The 14,183-nt window shown below is 48.4% G+C and overlaps 1 protein-coding gene across 3 annotated transcripts in view; it reads left to right on the forward strand.

Annotated features, from left to right (window-relative positions):
• The window catches only part of LOC148012273 (calcium-dependent lipid-binding protein-like), an 84,001-nt gene that overhangs the window by 36,773 nt on the left and 33,045 nt on the right, over positions 1 to 14,183 (forward strand). The window lies entirely within an intron of this gene.

Consider the following 14,183-nt stretch of genomic DNA (forward strand, 5'->3'; position numbering starts at 1 on the left):
GGCCAAAGTCCATTGTATGCCAAGGTGTCTGGTGCTCGGCACGTCATGATACTCATACAAAATCTTTTTGTAGATATCTTGATCATTGTGTACACACACATGTGAAGAAAAGCTCTAAACATAGAAAACACAAAACCAATCACAGTGCTCGTGTAGCAAATACACTATTTAGTGAATATTGAAACTCGAACTCTTGTATCTCTAGAATCAAAGCAGAGGTTATGGCCTGTAAGTTGAGAAACACAGATCCTTGAGCAAGGTTTAGCTATGGAGGATGGAAGTCAATGACAAGATACATGATGATTGGGACACACCGACTGTTACTCAAGTGAATTAGGTTCCAAGATAGATTAGCTTGGGGTGGGCTTGCATGATAGGAATGGTCAAGAGGTCAGAATTGAGTGATGATGAAGAGTTGACGATGCATTTCATGGAGTCTTTAGTACCTACGATTGAAAATCTCTCATATGTGGTCTCTCCCTGGGGGTAGTGCTAGTCTTCTTATCGTGCATAAGACGTAGCTTGATTAGTTTGGGAGACAGGTCAAACTGAGAGCATTGTCCTGCACTTGAGGACCCAAAATGTGTATATATTTCGGTGCAGATATGATGTGAGTGCTCGTGCATACTTAGATATTACGTAGTTAGAAGACCGCGGGTCTGGTTCCTCGTAACTATGTGTGGATGAAGCAAAGTTGTCCATGTTGAGGAGAAATACAGAGGAAGGTGTATGAGACATCCTTTGCGTTGTGATAGCACGATGTAGCATAATTGAACACATTGACACCAAAATTTCAGTAGCTGGTAGTTATTGGGTTTGCTCGACGAGTACAGTGTACTTTTCATGGCCATTCGTGTGGTGCTTACCATGATCGATTGCAATGATACTAAGACGGAGTGTAAAAAGGAATCGTGCAAATGGGTTAAGGTGACAGGTCTAACCATAGGCGAGACAAGCTCCCTAGGTATGTTCTACCCTTGATGTGCCCTGAACAATTGTGGGGGATGTGTAGAGGGCTAGGGGACTAGGGACGGAGCCAGCCGACCAAGGTTGCTGGGCGTACCTAATTTGAGGACCCCTAGGTGTCGTGCTGTGATTATGAATGTTTTTTTTTTCTTTTTCTTTTTCTTCTTTCCTTTCTTTCCCACTTTTTTTTTATAAAAAAAATATAAAGAATAACATGAGTATAACCATTGCAATATGTTGAGGCTATCAGCCTTTCAATTGGATCAGGAAATGTCGAGATTCAAAGGCTGCGAAACTGGATATTATAACAATGATTGTGTCCTAGCCTCGTTGCTAGAGGAACAATTGTTGAGATTGGGAGATACACTGGAGATTTTGCAAAACCTCTTTGTAACGTGTGATGTTGGTACAATTGAGGTAATAGCTGCCGTGAGTGCCAGGTGTAGAGTTTGACCCAGAAAGAAAGAGTGGCCAATGATCATGCTTTGGGCCATGCGATGTGGGCGATCGGCAAGGGTGATTTTCGCTTTCGGCGGTGTGGCTTCGTCATGGCTCTTTGTGAGGTTGGTGGTCTTGCGGTGACTTGGGCATTGAACACTTTCGTACAAAGACCTGTGTCGTCTTGTATCCACTTGACACTTCGTGAGAGTATATGCAAGTCACATGCATCAATTATAATGAACAGATGCAACACAAAAAGATATTACTTTATCAAAATCCTATGGTGTTGGCTGCGATGCATATCATTGGCGCTTGTTAAAGACATGCCATGGATTAGTAGTAAGGGAGGTTTGTACAGTTGGGGGGCCTGCCCCTTTAACCACTTAAGGACAAAACGTTATGACAAGATGGCATTTAGCCAGCAGCTTATACAACATAGGGTCTATTCTATTTGTATGAGGCGGGGTGAATTTGGGTGATCGGACGATTGGGGTTGTGCCGGTGGTGGGCTCTTGTCAGGCTGGGCGGGGAAGATATCGGCCGGGACCTGAATGGTGTAGTCCTTGGCCACAGCTGTTTCAAGAATGCTTTTAAATAATTCGTCAAATTCCCTCTTGTTTCTAGCTGCCTTTTCCTCTTTTGAGCACGTGGTGCCCGAGCGTCTGGTGAGGGCCTGCACAGCCGGGGTTGCCACCCCCCGGGCATTCCCTCGAGCCTTTGTTTTCCTGGCTTGGGAAGTTTTTGGCTTGCGTCCGGGGCAGTGTCGCTTAGTAGCCTCTCTCTCGGAACCATGTCAAAGGCTTTGCGGAAATCCACAAAGTAACAATACAATCTCTGTTTCTTCACTCGTGTCTGGTCGATCAGACAACGGAGAGTGAAGATGTGGTCTATGGTAGAAAATGCCCGTCTGAACCCTGCCTGTCCTTCATGACGGCTACAACCTCTTGCTAAGCCCTATGCATAAGGATAATATCATATTCAGCCGCAGAACTTTGATATGGTCTGTGGACTCCATGGTAGTTTGATGGTTCTCTGCCCATGTCAGATTGGGAAGTAGGAAGTTGGGAGGCCCACTCTTGATCGTTTTTGTCCATATTTAATTGTGGAGATTGGAGCAGTGTTGTGAATGTGTTCAAAGTCATGTAATGCTTTTGGTGTTCTTGCTTTCGTGAATGAGCTTTTCAATCAAAGGCCAAGGTTTCTCAGAGAGTACCTAGCTTTGATACTATGTGAAGAAATGGTCTAAACGCAAAAAGCATGAAACCAATCATAGGACAAAGCACAGACTAATAAACTCAAAAGACTATTAGGGTTAGGGTTAGGGTAACTTTTTTTTTTTTTCAAGTAAAATGTGGTTGATTATATTACTCAAAAAGCTGATTACAATAGAGTGCTCATGCTCAACAGACTAGCTGGAGCTGAAGCAAAGTCACCAGTACATCATGTATACAAGCCTCTCAAGGCGGTCTAGGGGGGATGGGGGCAAGAAGCCATTAGGGGGGGGTGGGGGGTATATCGCCAAATGGGGCTGCCTGCCTGCATCACAAAGAACAGACCCTGGCCGCCCCAGGTACGCATGAAGTGACCATGGAGCTCCTAATGAGCCCTGGACTCGCCCTGCACCTGATCCCATCGGCCGCGGAGGGAATGGATGATGGAGGTCCATAGCTCTGCTAAGGTCGCATGTGCTGAAATTCTCCCTCTGCCAAAAGCCATCTGGCATCGCGCCTTCCAAATATGCCATTCAGTAAGACTCCCTATTATCTCCCATACCTCTGAGCGGTCTGTTGTGGACTCTAGTATCTGGTGGATGGGTAGAGCCTCCAGACCGACCACTGTGCATGACCCTGCCTCGATCATGAATATCATGTCCTGCATCTTGGCCTCATACAAAAGGTGATGGCCCTGGCTGACTGCTTGCCAACAGAAATCTCCCCATGAGATACACCCAAGGCTGGGCGCTACACGTCGAAGGATACGGCATGCTCCTCTCCACACGACTTGTGCCTCCTTACAAGACCAAAGGCAGTGCTTTGGGATTTCCACACAATGCTTACAACCTCTCTCCTTCTGCATCTGGGCAAGCCAGCTTTCCACCGCTAAGCCTCCATGTGCCACCAGCCATAGAAAATACGACATCCTCCTTGGCCTCCAGCTATCCCATAGGCGGCGCCAAAAGGTCCGTCGGAAGGGCTTCGTGATGCTGTGCTCCGCCCAGTGCCTGTTGTGTGACGGCGCCCAGTCCATATCCTCTTGCATCAGTACATGTTTGCCAATCCTGGCAGTGTACTCTAGGAACCTGAGTGGCTTTTTGGCGACTGTAGAGGCCGGCCATAGCCACTCTCCTAGATCCCACTCCAGCTCATCAAGTGGTCTGCCCTCCCAGATCCAAAGGCGCCACTCCTTGAGCTCCTTCCAGAAAACATAGGGGTCCAGTCGCCAAGTCTTCCCATGAAGACCCACCACCCGAATCCTCCTCTACGAAAGGGTGGCAATCCTCTCATCCTGATGCCCTCTATCAAGGGCCAGACGTTCCCTCTCCTGAACGGCGAAGGTCCCCTGCGGGGCGCCACCCACTCTACCTGCCACCTGAAGGGGGATGCTTGCTGGAGAGAACCTAGCTGCCCATATCTCCCCGGGCTCTATCGGCTCTCGTATCGGGGGGGCAAGCCACTCCGGAGGTATTGTTGCGTCTATCTCTCTTCTCCTCAACTCCACTCCTCTCAAGCAACCTGATACTTGCTGCAGCACCTCCTCGTCCGCCATCCTGTACACCTCCCGCCATGTCCTGATGGAACGAGCCAGGCCGGCCTCCCACCCAGCCCACTGGATGTGGGGGCGCTCACCTAATTGTGTCCCTTCCCGATCTTTGACCTGGAGGTTCCAGATCACCGGCTGACGGTCTATTTCCTCCTGGCAACCTGGGGGGCTCTGGATTAGGGCCTTACGGAGGCCTTGCCACACGCGGAGTAGGCTGCGAAGGAAAGGTGATCTTGGGGGGGTGATTTGGGCTGACGTGAAGATCCATCTCAGGGACAGCCTCCACTCACTGCCAAGCCTCGGTTTACAATCCTGAAGGCCCTCCTGCAGTAAGACCTTCCATGTCTGCCCGCCTGGTGTGAGACCGCGGACAACTAGCTTGTCCAAGAGGGCCATACTTTGATACTTTGGGTCTATGATCCCAAGCTCTCCCTCTGATCGATGTCGTATGATGGTTGCCCACGCCAACTTGGCCCTAGAGTCCCTGGAGCCATCAGACCCAGACCAAAGGAAATTCCGCACTAGGCGGTGAAGCTACCCTACGCATGATGAGGAGAAGCACCAACACGAGGCGATGTACCAGGCCGTCACTAGGAGGACCTGGTTAACCACCAGGGCTCGACCAGCTAGTGAGAGGCTACTCCAGTAGGTCAGTTTCCTCTGAATAGAATCAAGGACAGGAAGAAACTGTTGGGCAGGAGTGATGCTGAGTCCCACCTGGAACCCTAGGTATCAGACGGTTTGCCCTCTGCTCACCCATCTCACCCATCTAAATCCCAAGTGGACGCCCCACTCCGTGCTGGAGTCCGGGTCTGTGAGGAAACCAACCGACTTTCGCCAGTTGATTTTCGCTCCCGTTGCAACACAGAACACGTCAAGAGCTAGCTCATTCTCTCCAGTATCACCTCATCGTCCTCTATGTAGAGGCCTGTGTCATCTGCGTACTCTGAGTCTAACAACTCAGTCTCCTCTCTCACTGGAAGTTGGAGGCTGCGTAATCCGCTCACACGTGACCTGAGGAAGTGAGATATCGCCTCTGCGAAGAGTAGGAACAGGTATGGGGCTAGGGGACAGCCCTGTCGAACCGATCTCTCCAGCCGAAACTCCTCCCCTCGCCTTCCGCCTATGAGAACCTTGCTGGCGGCCGATCTATACAGGCCGGAGACCCCGCAAATCCAAGCGTGGGGGAATTCCAACTTCACCATGGTGCCCTGTAGGAAATCCTAGTCCACCTTATCATAAGCTTTCTCGAAATCCAAGAGTAATACTTGCAGTCTCTGGCCACTGTGCTGAGCCCACTCTGTCGCCTCAAAGAATGTAAATACATTGTCTAGGATGCTCCTATCCTGGACAAAGCCTGTCTGTGTGTCATGAATGATATTTGGAAGCACGGGGCGTAATCGCCTACCAATCATCTTTGCCAGTGGCTTATAGGCCACTGACAATAAAGTGATTGGTCTCCATTGGGAGAGCTCCAACCGGTCTCCCCCTTTGGGGAGAAGACTGATAAGGCCTGCCGAGAGACTCCCTGGCATCTGTCCTGAGGTAAAGATCTCCTGGAAAGCCCTCAGTAGGGGGTCCTTCACCACTTCCCAGTAGGTAGTGAAGAAAGCCTTAGAGAGGCCATCCTCCCCCGAGCATTTCTGCCCATCCTGTGTATGGAAAGCCTCCTCTAGTTCCTTCTCTGTGAAGGGGGCTAGGAGGGAGTGTTCTATCTTCTCTGTGACGAGGGACGGGATGTGATCCCATACCTGCTGTTTGCATCTCTGTCCTCTAGCTGAGACTGTCTCCTGCTGGAAAAGTCGCGTGTAATAGTCGGTGGCAATCTCCATCACCTCATCACGGCTAGAACGGGTCCTCCCATACTGATCCCGAAGGTTGCCTATCTGCTCTCCCGTGGTGCAGGGCTGGTGCACCTGGAAGAATTCCTTGCACATTGTGTCCCCCTTCTGCGCCCAAAAGGCTGCTGAGGTGCGGAAAGAGAACTTCGAGCGCCTGTCCTCTAGGCGAGCAATGGCTGCACGCGCATGCACCTCCTGTGCGTGGAGGGTGGAATCCCCTAGTGCCTCCTGCAATAATCTCTGTGTGGCTGCAAGGTCCCGCCGGAGTGCTCTCTCCTCCTCCCAACACTGTTGTCTGGCCTGTATGGTTACTTTACTCGGCTAGGATCTCTACAACCTCCTCTGCTATCCGGTCCCTCCTGTCCCACTCTCTGGTCCAAATCTGCTCTATCTGTCTCGACACCTCCTCCCTCCTATAGATCAAGTCAGGGATCCAACAGGATCGTGTATCTAGGGTGGATGCTGGGGGGTCAAGTGTCAGGAGAACCGGATAACGTGGTGCCTGCCAACTGCTCAATCTGGCCTCCACGAGAGCCTCCCCACTCTCCCACATAAAACCTGTTCAACCGCTCTAGCAGGGCTCCACCTAGCCGCTTGTATTCCCAGGAGAAGTTCAATGACCTCTCTCTCCTATGGAAGGCAGGGTCTTTCCAGGCATCACGTGCTCCGACTGCAAGCAAAAAGACCTCCCATGCCTCCTGCTCCTCCCCAGCCATGCCCTGATAGTTTCTTCCTCTGCCCTACTGGTCCTCCAAAGCCTCCAGGTTGTTGAAGTCTCCTCCAACAATCCAGGAGTCCACCTCTGGGAGTCCAGCCACAATCTCCACCCAGAACCTGCTGCGTGCCCTAACCTCCGTAGGGGCATAGACATTGAGGACTCCAATACACGAGTCCCCAATATCCAGTCTGATCCATAGAACCCTTCTTGCCACTATCGTCTCGTGGTCTCGTACACAAGTGGTGAGCCTCGGGCCAATAGAGGTGCATACGCCTCCACTCCTGCCATGGGCCCCTATGGCGTGCTCCTAGTAAGTGTGCGAGCTGCTCGGAAGTACCTTCCCAACCCGTTGAGCCTGGGCGAGGGTGAGCTTATGCTCCTACAGAAGCAAGATGTCGATCCATCCGTCAAGGGCAGGCTGCAACTCCTGCCGAACAATCAATTTCTTGGAGCCACGTGCCCCACTGTAGTGGAGACTGTTCACATTCCAAGATGCAAGATGTAAGCTCATGGGGAAACCTGTGACTGACCGAACAGGCATCTGTTCGGTGTGGATGCTATAGATGAGGAGGAGAGACTATGAGGCATGCAAGTGCGCTTTGCCGCCGGTCTGGATGGTGAACTCCAGTCCCCCATGGTGGCCCTCGGCCGAACCATAGGGGTGATAGATGCTCTAGGTGGTACTATCAATGCATCTATCAGTCATGCTGAAAATCACGACTCTGTACACTGGTAGAAGCGGGCCGCCTGTGCCGGGGGCCACTTGATCACGTCCCTTGGAGCTCTCCACTGTGGAGGGGCTCGAAAGATAATGCTCAAGTGTGGGACCTCGGCACCAGCCCACCAGTTAATGTCCATCATGCAACCTGGCCATTATTGTGCAAACAGTGCCAATCCTTCATCACCCATCCACTTGGAGATGTGATCCGCCACCTGACTCTTCAATTTCTCCTCAATCTATGTAGTCGTCGACTCCTTTGAGTAAGATGACTAAAGAAAAAAGGCGTAGTTTGGTCCATCCAGTGGTGCTAGTAGGTGGACCTTGCCCCTCCTTGACTTACGAACCACGAAGATCCCCACCTCTAGAGGTAGTGGGAACTCTCCGTGCTCTGCAACTCGTAGGTAGGACCATGGGCCACTGCGGAAGAACTCTTGTGGCAACAGCTGTGCTTGTCTCGGGAAAGTGTGGCGGATGGCAAGGGCGGATGAGCTGGTGGTTGTGTGGGAGGGGGAATACTGCTGGTGCGTGGAGGAGGTAGGTGTGTGTGGCTCATCACCTCGTGTGGGAGGAGGGAGGTGGGTCTGGGGGGGACTCACCTGACCTAGTGCGGATCAGGGGGGGTGCTTGGTAGGGGGGGTGATGGGGGAGAAGAGGATGGAGGGATGGTGGGATGGCTGGAGATGCATGGCGGATGTGGGGGGGGGGGGGGTGGGCCTGGCAAGGGGGGGTTGTGGGCCAAGGTCAGTAGGGGGGAGGGGAGGCATGGGATGTGGGGGGAGGGGTGGGTGAGGGGCCTGTGGGCACTCAGGCGAGGCAGTCTGTGGCGCAGGTGGAGAATGTGGGGGGTTGCGGTCCTGTCGAGTGGGGCGGACAGGGGGGGGGGGCTGTGGAGTGCTTTGCCGAGAGGGGGCCGCACGCCCGCCAACACCCTGCTGACGAGGCTGGGTCTGAGGAGCTGGCTGCGCCCCCCCTTGTCGTCCCCCTCTCTATCGTCTCTGGATCTGTGTGAAACCGTCAGCGTCCACCTGCGGACCTGTGGGCGGAGCTGCCTTGGCTTTGAAACGCGTACAAACTTCTGCCTGATGCCCAAAGTCGTAGCAGCGCAGGCACTGCCCTAGTTGCCCAGTCACAATGATCTGCTGCCTAAAGGAGTACCCACCTGCCTCAATCTCTAGGAACTGTGGGATATTCTTGACCTCTATCATTGCCACCCGTACCTTTGGGACTCCTGCCACTGTCATTGCATCCGCAAAAGACGCGCATAGCTAGACAGCACCATGGAGAATGGTTGGCAACCAAGAGAGAGATGGCAAGAAATGGAGACCTAGATAAAGATAATACTTTTGATGCATTGAGCCCACGAGAGAGCATAGGTACCCAGGATATGACACATCAATACTCCTATTTGTAACATGATATGTCTTGCAAATTTTGTTCAAAATTTTGAAAGTTTGTCACTATGTTTTTCAAAGTCGATTTGAACTATGTTTTTTTTAATTTTAAAGTTCATTTACACCACAGTACGTTTAAAAGTTTCGTACTTAATTCAAGTCTCTCCTTTCATTTTTTTCCATTACTCTTCAGTGCCGAAGAGCCGTCCAAAGTCTTCCACCAACTGGCGATACTCAATCGCCAGGCTACAAGGTGATAAGACAATAGGAGTATAATGGAAGACAAGACAAGACTAGATACCATGCCTAGACAAAAACTAGAACTGGAACTCGAAGTTACTTGGAGGTCTCGACTCCTTGAGCTCCCAAGATTGGCATTGGCAAGATTGAGGAGCTCTATGGTGACCCCCTCCTTTTATAGGTGTTGGAGGGCGGCTAAGGTTGGGTTCAGACGAGCGGCGGTAGAGATATATCAAAGGGGCATGCTTTTGATGTGGCATCTCCCAAACGGTTGAGACTTCCCTTCTCTTTCTGCCAGACCTACCCTCTTTCTACCAACCCCTCCCCATCGGAAGAGCCTTGGTACTAAGAAAAAACCTCTCTTTATCTTATTGTAGCACATTGTGCCTCTTGCTTCATTGTTCACACAAAGGAGGCGAAAGGTTGGTCATGGTTTGTCGTGTTTCCACCTCTGTTTGAACCCAGCCTAAACATATTCTAGAATGTTCCATGATAACACATCGATAATGTAGGTGATGACATGACATATCTTCTAGAAGGTTCTATGATGACATGGTAAGGGTGGGTTCGCATGGTTGGCTTGAGGATGTCGTGTTAAGAGTGCATCTGCATGGGGTGTGGATTCATATGGCATGAGCAAGAATTAATCCATACACTTGATCATAGCATGTTTGTGACATCACCCCCTTCTCTATGACGAATTCCATGAGGAGCGGCTTGGTGGTTTGGTCCAAGTTTCGTTGGATTTCTCTTGTGAAATTCTTTAACTTTGAGAGGTGCTCTTTGGACATATTCCGAAGGTGCCCAAGTGCGATCATTGATGTTATATCCTTTCCAGTGAACAAGGTATTCCAATCGACCTCGGGAGATCCTCAAGTCGAAGATGTGCTCGACCTCAAATTATTCATGATCTTCAATCTAGATAGGTGGTGGGGAATTAGATCTCTTCCCCCTTAGTGGTAAGCTATGGTATGGCTCGAGTAAGGAAACATGGAAGACTAGGTGGATCTTTATGGTAATGGGGAGTTGGAGTCAAGTAAACAACTAGGTTAATCTGGGTTACAATAGTGAAGGGCCCAAATATTTGGTGGTCTAGCTTGGTGGAGGGCCTTGTTGTCTGGAGGTTATGCCTAAGTAACCATACTTAACACTGACTTTGTATGTTGGATGTTCGAGATGATGCTGGTCCGCATAGCGCTTGTACTAATTCTGAGCCTTTTGGATTTGTTACTTGAGTTCTTGGTGAATATTTGCTAGGTGTTGAGCTTTATCTCGAGTGGCAGGGTTCTTTACTTGATTGGAGAGATGTACATGCATCCTTGGATGCTGGCCATAGTTCGCAAATAAAGGAGTTTGCTTGGATACTATTATTATAAGCAAACTTTGCAAAGGGCAAGAGCTCAAACAAATCATTTTGATGGTAGTGGATGGTGCAGCAAAGATATTGTTCCAAGACTTGATTTACCCATTTTGTTTGACCATCAGTCTGTGGATAATTGGCTGTGGATAACTTCACTTGGACTCCAAGGAGGTTGCAAAGGCTCTTCCAAAAACTAGAAATGAATAGGGACTCCGATTGCTGATGATGTCATCTGGGAGTCCACGTAATTTGAAAATGTATCTAAGGAAGAGTCTAGCAGTAGCTACGTTTGTGATGGTCTTGGTGGTAGGGATGAAATGTGCCATTTTTGTGAATCTATCTACCACAACAAGAATAGAGTCATATTTGTATTTTATATATTCCTTAATATCTTTCCACATCTGGGGCTACCAAATATCTCTTGAAATAAGCTCTAAGGTCTTATTAACTCCAAAGTGTCCTGTTGTTGGGGTGTCATGGCATTGTTGGAGTACTTGGAGTCTCGGCTTTTTTGGAGGGATGTAAAGTAGATCCTTATAGTATAACAATCCATTAGTTTCTTGAAACTCATAAAATTCATTTCCTTTCCTCTCTTGATTTTTCCTCTTGACATTGTTGGCCAAATCATCATGTGGCAGGGTTTCATGGATTAACTGGATCAAGGTAGGGTCGTCTTGATGACAAGTAGAGATGGCTGGTAGCTGGAGGTGCTCTGGCTTGAGTAGTAATTCTCGTTGTTGATCAAAAGCTTCTTCTCTCTTCTTAGGCATGCATGCCAGAGCAATTAAGGCAAAGCCACGCAGGCCTTTTCCTGGCACTGTCCCATAACATACACAAACGGTTTCGATTCATGGCCCTTAGTCTTGGGGAAACCAGCATCGTTCCCACTACGGCCATGGCATCCTTTAACAATGGCCAATAAACAGCCGGACAATTTTCCACTTCAATCCACACCGGGCATTCACGTTGAAGCAGGCGCTGAAAGTCTGCCATAGGGCGCCATGGCATAACATGGACCAAACGGCGATCAAAGAACAATGGCAGTTTGGACAGGAGCTCAACCTGATACTGCTCCGATTTTAGCAGCACCTCATAGAAGCCTCGGGGCCCAAGAAAGATCTCCTCAACACACTCCCCTTGTAGTAAATGGTGCAGCCACTGGCGAATAAGGAAAAGCACTGGGATCTTGCCAATGAAGAAGAGTATAACCGCACGGTCATAAAACACCGAAAAAGAGCGCAAGACAGCTTTCGGATCCACAGGTAGGATTTTCTTGATAAAGCATCTGATTGGTATTGTTGGCGTCCTGGGCGATAGGTGATGACTGTTGGAACAAGAGGGGCACAACTGAGAGAGATAGAGATCGAGCAGGAGTGAGCGTAAGAGTGTGACGGTTGAAGAGTGTGAGCAGAGTGAAAGTACGAGTCAATTAGAGTGTACCAATAGTAATGTTGGTACATAAAGAATAAAATGTATTTATATTTAGGGCACGCAAAGGGTGTGTTCATATGTACAATATGCGTGTACTATACATGGAGGTTGTCGGGTCTTTATATTCCAACAACCTCCCACTTAAAGGTCCGATATGAACCTCCAGCTAACCAACTCCCACTAGTTGAATGCAATGCTCGTGCTGAGCTTTGCTTAGACTTTTAGTGAGAACATCTGCAGGGTTATCTTGTGTTTTAATCTTGGTCAATGTGATTTGATCATCTTCCAGAATCTGTCTGATAAAGTGATATCGCACATCTATATGCTTTGTGCGTGAATGATACATGGCATTCTTAGCTAGATACACAGCACTCTGGCTATCACATCCCAAAATTGCAGTACCCATAGACATGCCAAGATCATCTGCAAGTCTGCTCAACCATATAGCTTCCTTAGAAGCTTAAATAGCTGATATGCATTCAGCTTCAGTGGTACTTAGTGCAACAATGTTTTGCAACTTGGAACACCAAGAAACAGCCCCACCAGCAACTGTAAAGCCATACCCGTTGGTTGACCTACGAGTGTCCAAGTCACCTGCCATGTTTGCATCACAATAACTATGCAAACTAAGTGCACCCTGCCCATAGCAAATACTTTTTCTTTGTGTACCCTTAAGGTATCGAAGAATACACTTGAAAGCCTCCCAATGTGCTTTGCCAGGATTTGACATAAACGTGCTAACAACTCCCACTGCATGAGCAATGTCTGGACGAGTAGCAACCATAGCATACATAAGAGAGCCACAAGATGATGCATAAGGAACTCCCTTCATAGCATTTACTTCCATGTCATCTTTCCGGCTGTTGGCTTTGCTAAGCTTGAGATAAGGAGGTAAGGGTACCCCAAAAGGCTTAGCTTCAGCCATGTTAAATCTGTCCAGTACCTTTCCAATGTACTTTTCTTGAGATAAAAATAGCAATTTTTGCATTCTATCTCTACGAATCCTCATGCCCCCCAAAATATGCTCTGCATTCCCCAAATCTTTCATGGAGAAAGTTGATTTCAGCTGATTTTTGAGAGCATCCAAGCTAGTCTTTCTTTCCCCAGCTAGTAACATATCATCCATATACAAAACAAGTATGATGGGGCTGCCATCTGTATCCTTTTTCATGTACAAGCAATGATTTGCATGGTTGTGTGTAAACTCATGAGATAGCATAAAAGTGTCAAACTTTTTGTACCACTGCCGTGGTGCTTGCTTTAGCCCATACAAGCTGCGTTTTAGTTTACACACCATCTGCTCTTTTCTAGGAACTACAAATCCCTCGGGCTGTTTCATGTAGATTTCCTCATCAATGTCAGCATGCAAGAAAGCTGTTTTTACATCCATTTGATACAGCTCTAAATCCAAAACAACAGTAAGAGTAAAAAGCATATGTAAAGTGGTCATCTTCACAACAGGTGAGAAGACCTCTTGGAAGTCAATCCCTTCCTTTTGTGCATATCCTTTGGCAACTAGCCTTGCCTTGTACTTGGGTCTCCCATCAACTGTCTTTACTTTGTACACCCATTTGTTTGGAAGTGGCTTCCTTCCCTTGGGTAGTGACACAAGATCCCAAGTATCATTTGCATATAAAGATTTAATCTCTTCCTGCATAGCTAGCTCCCACTTATTGCTGAACTCACATGACTTGGCCTCTTTGTATGTAAGAGGCTCACCCTCATCTGTAAGTATCACATAATGCAAGGAGGGGTCAAACCTATGTGGTTGCATTCTTATGCGTGTAGACCTGCGTACCCAATGATCAACATTTTCAGGAATTGGGTCTACATCTGGAGGTATATGATTTTCAGCATTTATTGGCTGCTGTAAACCATTTTCAGCATGCTGTTCATGCTGTATAGCACCTTCATTTTTATTTTCAGCACTTGCATTTTCATAATCAGCAAGCCTATCTTGCTGTCCATGACCTCCTTGTGCTTCTATTTACTATCCATCATCATCTGGCTAAAAAATAATCGGCTGATCATCAGTTTTAGTCTGTGGTACAGCACCTTGAGGCTCATTTTCTGAAGTAATGGGTGGCTGCAAAATTTGAAATTTCACCTTTTTCAGATTTTCATTAGAGGCTAAAGTGGCTTTCAGCAATTTTGCCTCATTGAACACAACATTACAGCTGCGAATAATTTTCTTGGACTGAGGTAACCACACTCTGTGGCCAAATTCACCCTCATAACCATAGCCCATGAAAATGTCTTTGGTGGATTTTTGGTCAAGTTTATTCCTTAGCTCATCCCTAACACGCACAAAAGC

The sequence above is a fragment of the Lygodium microphyllum genome, chromosome 27 (genome assembly GCF_053477565.2).
Source record: "Lygodium microphyllum isolate KBCC chromosome 27, Lygodium_microphyllum_v1.1.10, whole genome shotgun sequence".
Lineage (NCBI taxonomy): Eukaryota > Viridiplantae > Streptophyta > Polypodiopsida > Schizaeales > Lygodiaceae > Lygodium > Lygodium microphyllum.